Raw genomic sequence first — 10,660 nt, 5'->3', positions numbered from 1 at the left:
CGCAAACCGAGGCAAACCACAAAAGAGGGTTCGGAAGTCCGGAGGCAGGGCTCACGGCCGCAACTCGAAAACTTCTGAACGAGCACATTATGCAACATCACCAAGAGCCCAATCGGTGACGTCTGAGTCTTAAGGTCGGTCAAAAATGGGGTGTCTACAGTGATCTGTGTTGTAAATATAATAGTGTTGTTCTTAAAATAGCGGCTTTATAATTAATTAGAATAGCTAATTCGCATCGTGTTGTAATTATTTTAATTAGCTAGATTAGATAATTAATTAGTTCATTAGGTTTGTAATAATTAATTAAGTATGCTTAGACCGCATGCTATCAAATTGCTTCATTTGCCATATTAGTAATCGAGCCTAGTAAATTGCATATCGCATGAATCGCATTATTCATATCGCATAGTTAGGAATCATGCATTTTTCTAACTCATTTCTCTTTTTTGGCTTGGAGTACTAGGTGAGCCTTTACTCGCTTTAGCATATTGCATGTTAATGTAGCAATGTCTAGCATGCTTGCCATGAGGCTAAGTGCTTAATTGATAAATTGTTTGAATGCCTGTGGATGAAGACTAGTTGCTTGAATTGGAATAATTTGAATAATGTTTATATGCGATCACTTTTTCAAGTGGTACATATTCTAAAAAATTTTGCAAACAAACATGAATCGAGATGTTCCAATCCTTGCAATTTAGTCTACACTTATGTGTGTGTGCATCACATAGTAATGCTAGCCTAATAAATTAGAACAAGAGCATATAATATACATAAGATTCATATCATGATTAGTAGAGGCCGATCTTTGATTGGGCGAGCGGGAGTGCACAATTCATGACCTTCCCCTCTTGTACCTAAGTTCCCGAGCCGAGACAATCTTGGTGATAACTGACACATGGCCTTTGGCATGAGTCATGGATTTCCTAAATTTTCCCAAAAAATATTTAGGTGGGACTCTAAAATCTGGCAAGACAGTCCATTTTTTGCAATTTGATTCAAAATTGATTTTCCAAAAGATTTACCGGATTGAGACTCTTTCGTGTTTATCTATTTCACATTGCACTTGTGGAATCAGATTCAGAACCGCGGGACTCCGATACTGTAGGGCTTATTCGACTTCCGAAAGGGGGCACGAAAAAGTCGAGCGACACATATGGTTTTAGACTAAATTGTTACACTGGCTAGGTTAATTTTACCAATAAAATGACGATTGTTAAGCCAAAGCCACAACAACATGAGCTAAAGCCACAACAACATGAGCCAAAGCCACAATCTCAGCTTGAGTAGCCTAGGCCACAGCAAGACATAGGTTAACTAAGGCTTAAGGTAGAGCACTCAACTATGTAACCTTTACACTAGAGATATTTCAAATAGGTTACACAATAGTTGTAACTAAGTGGTTAGGTTGTTAGAGCTAAACCATGGTTAGGATAGCTAGTTAATTATGGTTAGGTTAGATAAATTGGTTAAGTCTTGTATAAAAATTAGAATGTAAATCTGCAACCTTTCATTCAATTGAATGCAATCATTAGATTCAAAATCTCTTTATGGTATCAGAGCCATCTAGGCTCTCACGAGCCATCTAGGCTCTCACGAGCATCGATCATTCAATGGATAAACCAAATTCAAACACCGTAGATGCAAATCCAAACACCATGTATGCAACAAGTTCTTCTTTGACTGTTGAGTCTACTTTACCCTCAAATCTCAAACTTTTAATCTCAAATCTTAGTGCTCTTGTCACCATAAAGCTTGATTCAACAAATTACACAATATGGAAGAATCAAGTGCAAAATATCTTGCGAACAACATGACTTCTTGGATATGTTGATGGATCTGAGGCATGTCCTTCTTCTATTATGATTGATTCAGCCAATGATGAAGTTCTAAATCCAAATTATACTCGATGGATCACCATTGATGCACAATTGTTGAGTTGTATAATTGCAACTTTGTCCCCATCTGTTCTTGCTACTGTGATTCAATGTCAAAAAAGTCATGAGGTTTGGAGTGTTCTAGCCAAAAGATTCACTTCCTTGTCTAGATCTCACATTCATTAGTTGAAGAATAAGATAAATCGAATTGTTAAAAAGGGAACAACTATGGAAGATTATCTAAATCAGTTTAAAGTCATAGTAGATCAACTAGCCTTGGCTTCATCTCCTATAAATGATAAGGATTTAATTCTCTTGATTCTTAATGGATTGCCAGAAGAATACAATGCTTTGAAAACCATAATACGAGCTAGATCTAAACCTATGTCTATGGAAAATTTATGCTCTCTACTCTGTTCTAGATCCATACATGTTGAGATCTCTCTCCATTCTACAAATCCTCAAAAGTTCCATTTGCTTATACTGCTCGTAGAGGTCACTATTCCAACAGGGGAGGTCACAGAGGTTATTATAGAGGAAAAGGCTCCTCTAGAGGTAGAGATGGAGGTAGATTTCGAAGTTCTCAGATTACAAATTCTTCGAATGCACAGAGTAGTCAAAATCTCAATCACGCTGCTCTAGACTATTAGTACAGGCTAGACACTACTTTTCAGACTTCTCATAATTCTTCTATAGATTTTTCCTCTCCTATCACAACACTTCTAAGTAATTCCAAGGCTTATATTGCCTCTACTTCACACTCCAGCTTTTCATAGAATGAATCAAATTGCTTTCTTCATTCTGGAGCCCCTAACCATATCAGCAATAATCTGGGTAATTTTTTTACCTTATCAGCCATATACTGGTCATCGATAAGTTGCTATTGGTGATAGCACAAACTTTCCCATTACTCACACTGGTAAAGGACTTCTTCCAACACCTACATTTCTATTTTATCTTACCAAAATGCTTATGTCCCTACTATTTCTTCCAATTTGCTTTTAATACATCAGTTAGCCATTGATAACAACTGTACTATTACTTTTGATAAGGATGCTTTTCTTATTCAAGACAAGAATACACAAAAAATACTATATAAAGGATGCTACAACAATGGTCTCTATCCATTCAAATCTCCACCCACATCTTCTGCTACAACTTTATCTCAAGCATACCACTCTTGCATCACTACTTTAAGTACTTCATATTGGCATTTTCGACTTCGACATCCATTCTCCAAGAAGTTTCATCATATTATGTCTCATCATCACTTAGCTTCTAAGTCTCATTTACTTTCCAATAATGGCTCTAGTTTCTGTGAACATTATTGTATGTCTAAGAGTCATAGATTGCCCTTTAGTTTATCAAATTCTACTATTGATAAACCTTTTGCTCTTATTACACAGATGTTTGGGGTTCAATCTCCTATGATGTTTCATGCTTTAAATACTATGTATTTTTCATTGATGATTTTAGCAAGTTTACTTGGCTTTTTCCTCTTCATTACAAGAGTGAAGTATTTTCTATATTTCTTGAATTTAAAGCCTTTGTTGAGACACAGTTCACTACAACATTACAGATTTTGAGAAGTGATAATGGAGGTGAATATCTTCGTAAACAATTTCAGGCCTTTCTCAAACAAAAAGGAATTGATTATCAATTGACTTGTCCACACGCACCTGCTCAAAATGATGTGGCTAAGAGAAAGCATAGGCATCTTATTGAGACTACTATCACCCAAGGTATCTTATTAAGACTACTATCACCCTTACGCATCATTCCTCTATTTTCTTGGTTTATTGGTTTGATGCACTTGCTACTGTAGTATTTTTAGTCAATAGACTTCCTACTCTCAAACTGTACAATCTTACACCCTATAAAGTTTTGTTCAACCACAAACCTGATTATCAGCTCTTAAGGACTTTTGGTTGCAGATGTTATCCATGGCTAAGGCCTTACACTTCTCATAAATTTTAACCCAAATCTGTCCCATGTGTGTTTATAGGTTATCAACTCTCTACTAAGGAGTACAAATGTCTTAATCCTAAATCAGGAAGAGTCTATATTTCTAGACATGTAGTGTTTGACGAGCAATCTTACCCATTTCATCATGCATCTGAGTCTGTTTCTTCCGTTTCTACTTTGACCAATTTCTTTTGGTCTCCTTCTCCTAGTCCTGCATCAACATTACCTATTTCTCTAACTCTATTAGTGCCTCCTGCTTTAGATTCTCATCTATCTCCACCTTCTCCTCCTGACATCCTTTCTTCTCCAACTCCTCTTCCTTCTTTAGCTATTATTTCTCATGTCTGCTCTACTCCATCTCATCAGATTCATATTTCTTCTATCTTTATTGATTTACCACCTCTCACTATTCCTCCTATTTCTCCACTTCCACATGTTTTTTCACATAACAATGTTCATCTTATGGTTACTTGATCCAAGTCACAAATTCCTCTTTCTTGCTTTCTTGCAAATCCAAATCATTTTGAATCTCAAACTTACAAAGAGGCAGTTGTTTCCTCTGCTTGGGAAATTGCTATGGTTGATGAGTATGAAGCTCTTCAAAGGTAGGGTACTTGGTCTCAAGTTCCTTTACCACCTGAAAAAATGGTTATTGGGTGTAAATGGGTCTTTAGGCTCACAAAGAACTCAGATGGCTCTCTAGCTAGGCATAAGGCCAGGTTAGTGACTAAGGGATTTCTTCAAATAGAAGGTGTTGACTATCACGAAACCTTCAATCCTGTAGCCAAGCAACCTACCATTCATATTCTTCTTTGCCTTGCTCTCAATTTTAATTGGCATATCAAGTAGCTTGAATGCATTCTTGCATAGGGTTCTTGAAGAAGAAGTTTATATGTAGCAACCTCAGGGTTTTGTTCATCCTGCTCAATCTTCTCTTATCTGCAAACTTCATAAAGCTCTTTATGGCTTGAAGGAAGCTCTTAGAGCTTGGTTTTCCACATTTTCTAATTTTCTCTTGTCACAAAATTTATTCCTAGTAAATGTGATTCTTCTTTGTTTGTAAACAAGTCTTCTAGCTCCATCACTATCCTTCTCATTTATGTGGATGGCATCCTTCTTACTGGTAGTGATCCTCTTTATATTCAATCCCTCATTCAACAAATGCATTCTACCTTCTCCATGAAGCAGTTAGATTTCATTAACTATTTTCTTGGTGTTTCTGTTACTTTGTCTCCATTCGGATGTATGCTCTCCCAACACAAATATGCCAGAGAAATCTTAGCCAAAGCGGGCATGAGTGATTGTAAATCTTATTCCGCACCTATGGCTGTCAAACTTTCTCTTTCTCCCACAGATAATTGTCCATTTTCTAACCCCTCTCTTTACCGAAGCTTGGTTGATGCTCTCCAATATGTCACTATCACTCGCCAAATCTGGCATTTGTAGTTAATCATGCTTGTCAACTTATGCAAGCACCCTCCAATGGTTATTTTGTTGCTGTCAAGTGATTGCTTCATTATCTCAAAGGTATCTTAGCCCATGGTCTTCATTTCTTTCTTGGTACTCTTCACCTTACTATTTTTTCAGACTCTGATTGGGTAGGCAATGTTCTTGGCCGAAGATCCACAACAGGGTCCTATGTCTTCTTTGGCCCAATTTTGATTTCTTGGACTGCTAAAAAGCAACCTACTATTTCTCGATCTTACTCAGAAGCAAAATATCAAGCTCTTGCTCAGAACTCTGTCAAGCTCAGTTGGATTAACATGTTGTCAAATGAGATGCATATTTCTATCCATGTTCCCACTTTGTGGTGTGATAATTTGCCTGTCATAGCCATAACCAACAACCCTATTTTCCATGCTCGAACCAAGCATAGCAAGGTCGACTATCATTATGTTCGTGAACGGGTGGCTAACAAGAAGCTTCACATTTGTCATATTTCCTCCACAGATCAAATTGCTGATATCTTTACCAAGCTCTTGTCTATGTCCTGGTTTCAATATCTTCAAGGCAAATTTTTAGTCATTTCCAATCCTACAAGTTTGAAGGGAAATGACAGGCAAGTTAAGCAAAAGCCACAACAACATGAGCTAAAGCCACAATAACATGAGCCAAAGAAAGAATCTCAGCTTAAGCAACTCAGGCTGCAGCCAGACACAGGGCAGCCAAGGCTTAAGGTGGAGCAGACAAGGCCGCACCCTCAGCTGCAATCTCAACTATGTAATCTTTATACTAGAGATATTTTAGAGAGATTACACAACAGTTGTAACTAAGTGGTTAGGTTGTTAGAACTAAACCATGGTTAGGATAACAAGTTAGTTCTGGTTACGTTAGATGGATTGATAAGTCTTGTATAAAAATTGGAATGTAAATTTGTAATCATTCATTTGATTGAATACAATCATTAGATTCAAAATCTCTTTAGTTATATCTTTTCTATTCTTTCTTTACATCTCATCGTGTTATAAAAAAATAAAAAAACCCAAATCAAATACTTTTAGCTAAGAAACATTTTTAACTTAATTTTTAAAATTTTAATCTACTTACTAATTTAATCACATATAAAATTATGAATTTTTCACATACATATACAATTTTATATACACATGTTATATATATATATATGAACAAGGTATCAAATTTATGTATATATAAATATATATAGATATACTTGTGTATATATTAAGAATGGATGGTCAATTTTAATTGTTATTCACAATTTCTAACCTTTTAATCTAATTATCTTTTAGATCAAAATTAATCTTAAATATTTAATTATTTTTTGTAATTCCTAACATTTTAATTTTATTTTATTTTAAATCAATCCTTAATTATTATTCATCTTATGTGTTAATTTAATTATTTTTTAAATTAATTCTTAATTATATTTTATTTTTTAAATCAATTATTGATCATATTTTATATTTTGGCCGCTAAGTCTTGTATTCCACTCTTAGGAGTGGAACAGAAGAGAAGATTTAAGTGCTTGCAACTTGCAAGGAGTGGGTGAGAGTTCAACTCTCCTAACATCTAGTTACTAACTTTGGCTGATAAAAATATGTATATATATTTATTTATATATCTTTTTACATAGTTAGTTTTGAGGGAAACAATGATATCTCACATGCATGTCAAAATATGTCAAGTTGGACGAAATTGCTAACGGCATCAGTTTAGTCCGAACTACAGGAGGGGTAAGTATTTTTAATTGATAGGGGGTAAAGTACAACAAGCCTAAACCACAAGGGGTAAAGAGGACAATTAAAAAATCAAATTTACATGAAATTAAATTCAAACATAAGCCATGTGAAGCATGGGCAAAAAAGTAGCGTTACCCTATGTTTTGGGGACGAATTACAAATTATAAGAAATACATTATTGCAAAAATACATAGGGCACAAGAAAGAAATTTCTAATAATGGCTTGTCTTTGATCAGATCGGGCAGCGAATTAGTCAAGTTGCGTATAAGCTGTTCCGAACACCCCTTACCATTGAACGAAAATGTATATAAAGAGGTTTAAGTGGATTTATACTTTGGTACAAACAAAAATTATGGCCTTATTTACATCACAGAATAGATCCTTACTTGTACCTTCATATTTTTGCAAAGAATCTACCATTTTGGTCCATGAACTATTTGGCTTTTGCATTTTGATCCAATTATCAATGACAGCAATGATTAAAGGACAATTTTGATATATGAAAATTTTGGTATTTCAAAGAAAAGTTTTCGCCACAAACCTAAACCCAAAGCAACCCGACTCAACCCAAACTCACCATCTACATCCCTTACTCAAAAGCACACACATGCACACATAAATCATCATCATCATTTTTGGTTCTCATCATATTATTCTTCCCCTAACCCTTCTAATACCACCCTTCGACACTACCGACCTCCCACCCCACCCTAATACCATCCCTAAAACCCCACCCTCAATCTAATTCCTACCTTTACACTCTCCACCCCCACTTTATGTCACTAAACCCATCTAATCCCTACCTTCTCCCTAATTACATCTCCGTTCAGACAAAAGACAATGACAATAGTAATTTAGTGGGATATCAGCAAGCTAGAGTTAGGAGCCCAGGAATGTTCACCGTTTTTGTAGATAATTTACCAGAATCAATGGAACCAAGAGATTTGTTCAATCTATTTACCAACTATGGAGTGGTGAAGGATGTTTTTATTCCGAAGAAGAGAATGAATGTTTTGAGAACAAGATTTGGGTTTGTTAGGTATGATTGTCAGGTTGTAGCAAGTATGGTAGTTCAAAAAGCTGAAGGGTTGTGGTGTGATGATAAGGCACTGAAGGTACGGCTAGCAGTGTATGAAAGTCAAGATCATAATTTGAAGATGCAAGAGTCAAGAAAGGTGAATACCAGTCTTATCAAACAGAGGTTGCATTGGCAACCAACAGAGAGGGAAAAAGGCCACAGATTTTATACAGATGCAGTACGAGGGTTAAATAGAGATGTCAACAAGCTTTCTGTTCAAGCTAAAGAGGTTGGTAATGGTTGGCTTTATGAGAGTTTAGTAGTACAGGCTAAAGCATTTTTTACTTTTGTTGATTTTAAAAAGGAATGTCGGGAAAGAGGGTTAAAGGATGTGAATGTCAGAGATGGGGGGGTAGAATTGCACTGCTAACATTCAAGTCTATGGAACACATGAAGGAATGGAAAGTAAGATTGGAGGAATGGGAAAATGTGAGAATGGTTGAAAGTGAAATGTGTGTTTGGTTATTTTGTTTTGGCATACCTTTTAATCTATGGAATAGAAGAACTTTTAATGACATTAGGAGAGTTTGGGGCAACATAGTTCTGCTGGATGAGGATATAAGCAACCCAATTTCTTTTTAATGGGGTAAAGTAAGGATAATCACAAAGCAAAGAGTTTATTAACAAAGTGGTAACACTCGAATGCAAAGGGAATTACTCTCCAATTCGAGTGTTTGAAAAGATAAGTTCCCATTAGGGATAAACACAGGGTTGGACAATACTCAGTTTAATGAGGTTATGAATTCACATTCCGACAGTAGGCAGGATATGGTATTCGACACCATTATAGGGCGAAAGGGAACAGCAAAGGAAGGTGAAGGTGGTGATGATGTGTCACTTAGTGCTGAAGTGGCAAGCAAGGTTAAGGACATATTGGAGATGGGAACATCCGAGCTGGAAAGAAGGAGCAACATGGGGGGCAGCAGCATCATTAGGGCATTTAGACGAAGGCTTGGGAAACTCAACAGGTAGGGGCTTTGGTAGTGATGGTATAATGAAGATTGTGGAAAATTCAAGAGAGAAGGTGGTTGGGAGCATTCAAAATGTTGATGCCAATATGTTCAGATCAAGGTCTATGAAGAGCTTGAGAGGGCCTGAAATGGGTAGGCCTAATATTAATTTAGAAGTAGTGCTGCAGGGAGCCCAGAGTAAAGCCAATCAAAGTAGGCCCAATGGACATTCGTGGTCAAATTTGAGTGATTGTGTAGCCCAGACAGACACAATTCAATCAAGTAGGCTCACAAGTAGCCCAAAAGGATGGAGAGAGCAGTTGTGCACTAGTTTGAAGAAGGGTTCTCAGTAGAGAAAAGGGAAATAAGGGGAGTGATAGAGGAGTTAGGTTTAAAGGTAAGACAATGCCCTTACATAGAGGAAGAGTGCTTCTACAAAGCTTTAATAAGGGTGCTATTTTCATAGCCACTGCGGTGACTTTGTTGAATTCCCTATCAATGAATACTGAGTCCAATAGAAGAAGCAGAAGGTCGATTATGGAAGCTAAGGGAATAGTCCAGATGGGGCAGTTACTTGGCATAAATTTTGAAGGAAAAAAAGAAGAAGCTATAGACAAAATTATTCAGATGGAAAGACAAGATTTGGAAATGATTGAAGGCAGGGGAATGGTTGTTGAAGCTTAAGTAGCTAATGCATGGGGGGAGGTGTAATATTTGGTTCCTTGTGAAGATAATGACATGGAATGTTAGAGGTCTAACAAGACCACACAAAAAAAAATGAGGAAAATAAAGGTAATGATAAAATAGGGAAGAATGGATGTAGTGCTAGTACAAGAAACAAAAAGGAGTAACATGGAGGAAGAGTTCATTAAGCAGATGTGGCCATTTGAAAAGATGGAGTTCATGGGGGTGGATGCAGAAGGTACTGCAGGAGGTTTGTTATGCATTTGGACCAGATAGATTAAGACTTAAGAAGTGCTGCAGTTCAAGAAATTTGTTATGCTTTCAAGAATTGTTGGAGTGGCTTTTGAATGCACTATAGTCAATATATATGCCCCAAATGATGTAATTAAAAGGACGCAATTATGGGATGCTCTAGGTAGATTAAAAACCCATTACACTAATCCTTGGTGTATGGATGGAGATTTTAATGAGACTAGGTATATTAGTGAAAGAAAGGGACGCTCAAGAAGGGTGAAAGGCATGACTGATTTTAATGGGTTAATTGATCAGTTAAGTCTAGTGGACTTGCCTATGTTAGGAAGAAGTTTCACATGGTGTAATGCTCAAGATGTGGAGAGGTGGAGCAGGATAGATAGGTTCCTCTTGAATAGTAGATGGCTTGAGGAATACTCATTTAAGCAATGGGGATTGCCCAAAAGTATATCTGATCATTGCCCAGTATTGTTAAAGAAAGATGGTAGAAATTGGGGTTCAAAACCTTTTAGGTTTATTAATGTTTGGTTACTCCATTCTAAGTTCAAAGTTGAAGTGAAGCAGTCTTAGGAGGAAGTTGCTGATCCAAGATGGGCTGGATTTAGATTAAAGAGGAAGTTAGCTAATCTGAGGACCCATCTCAAAAGATGGAATTC

Source organism: Camellia sinensis, chromosome 14 (assembly GCF_055761805.1).
Source record: "Camellia sinensis isolate YWXY chromosome 14, ASM5576180v1, whole genome shotgun sequence".
Lineage (NCBI taxonomy): Eukaryota > Viridiplantae > Streptophyta > Magnoliopsida > Ericales > Theaceae > Camellia > Camellia sinensis.
The sequence above is the reverse complement of the archived record's forward strand: the minus strand, read 5'-3'. Positions refer to the sequence as shown.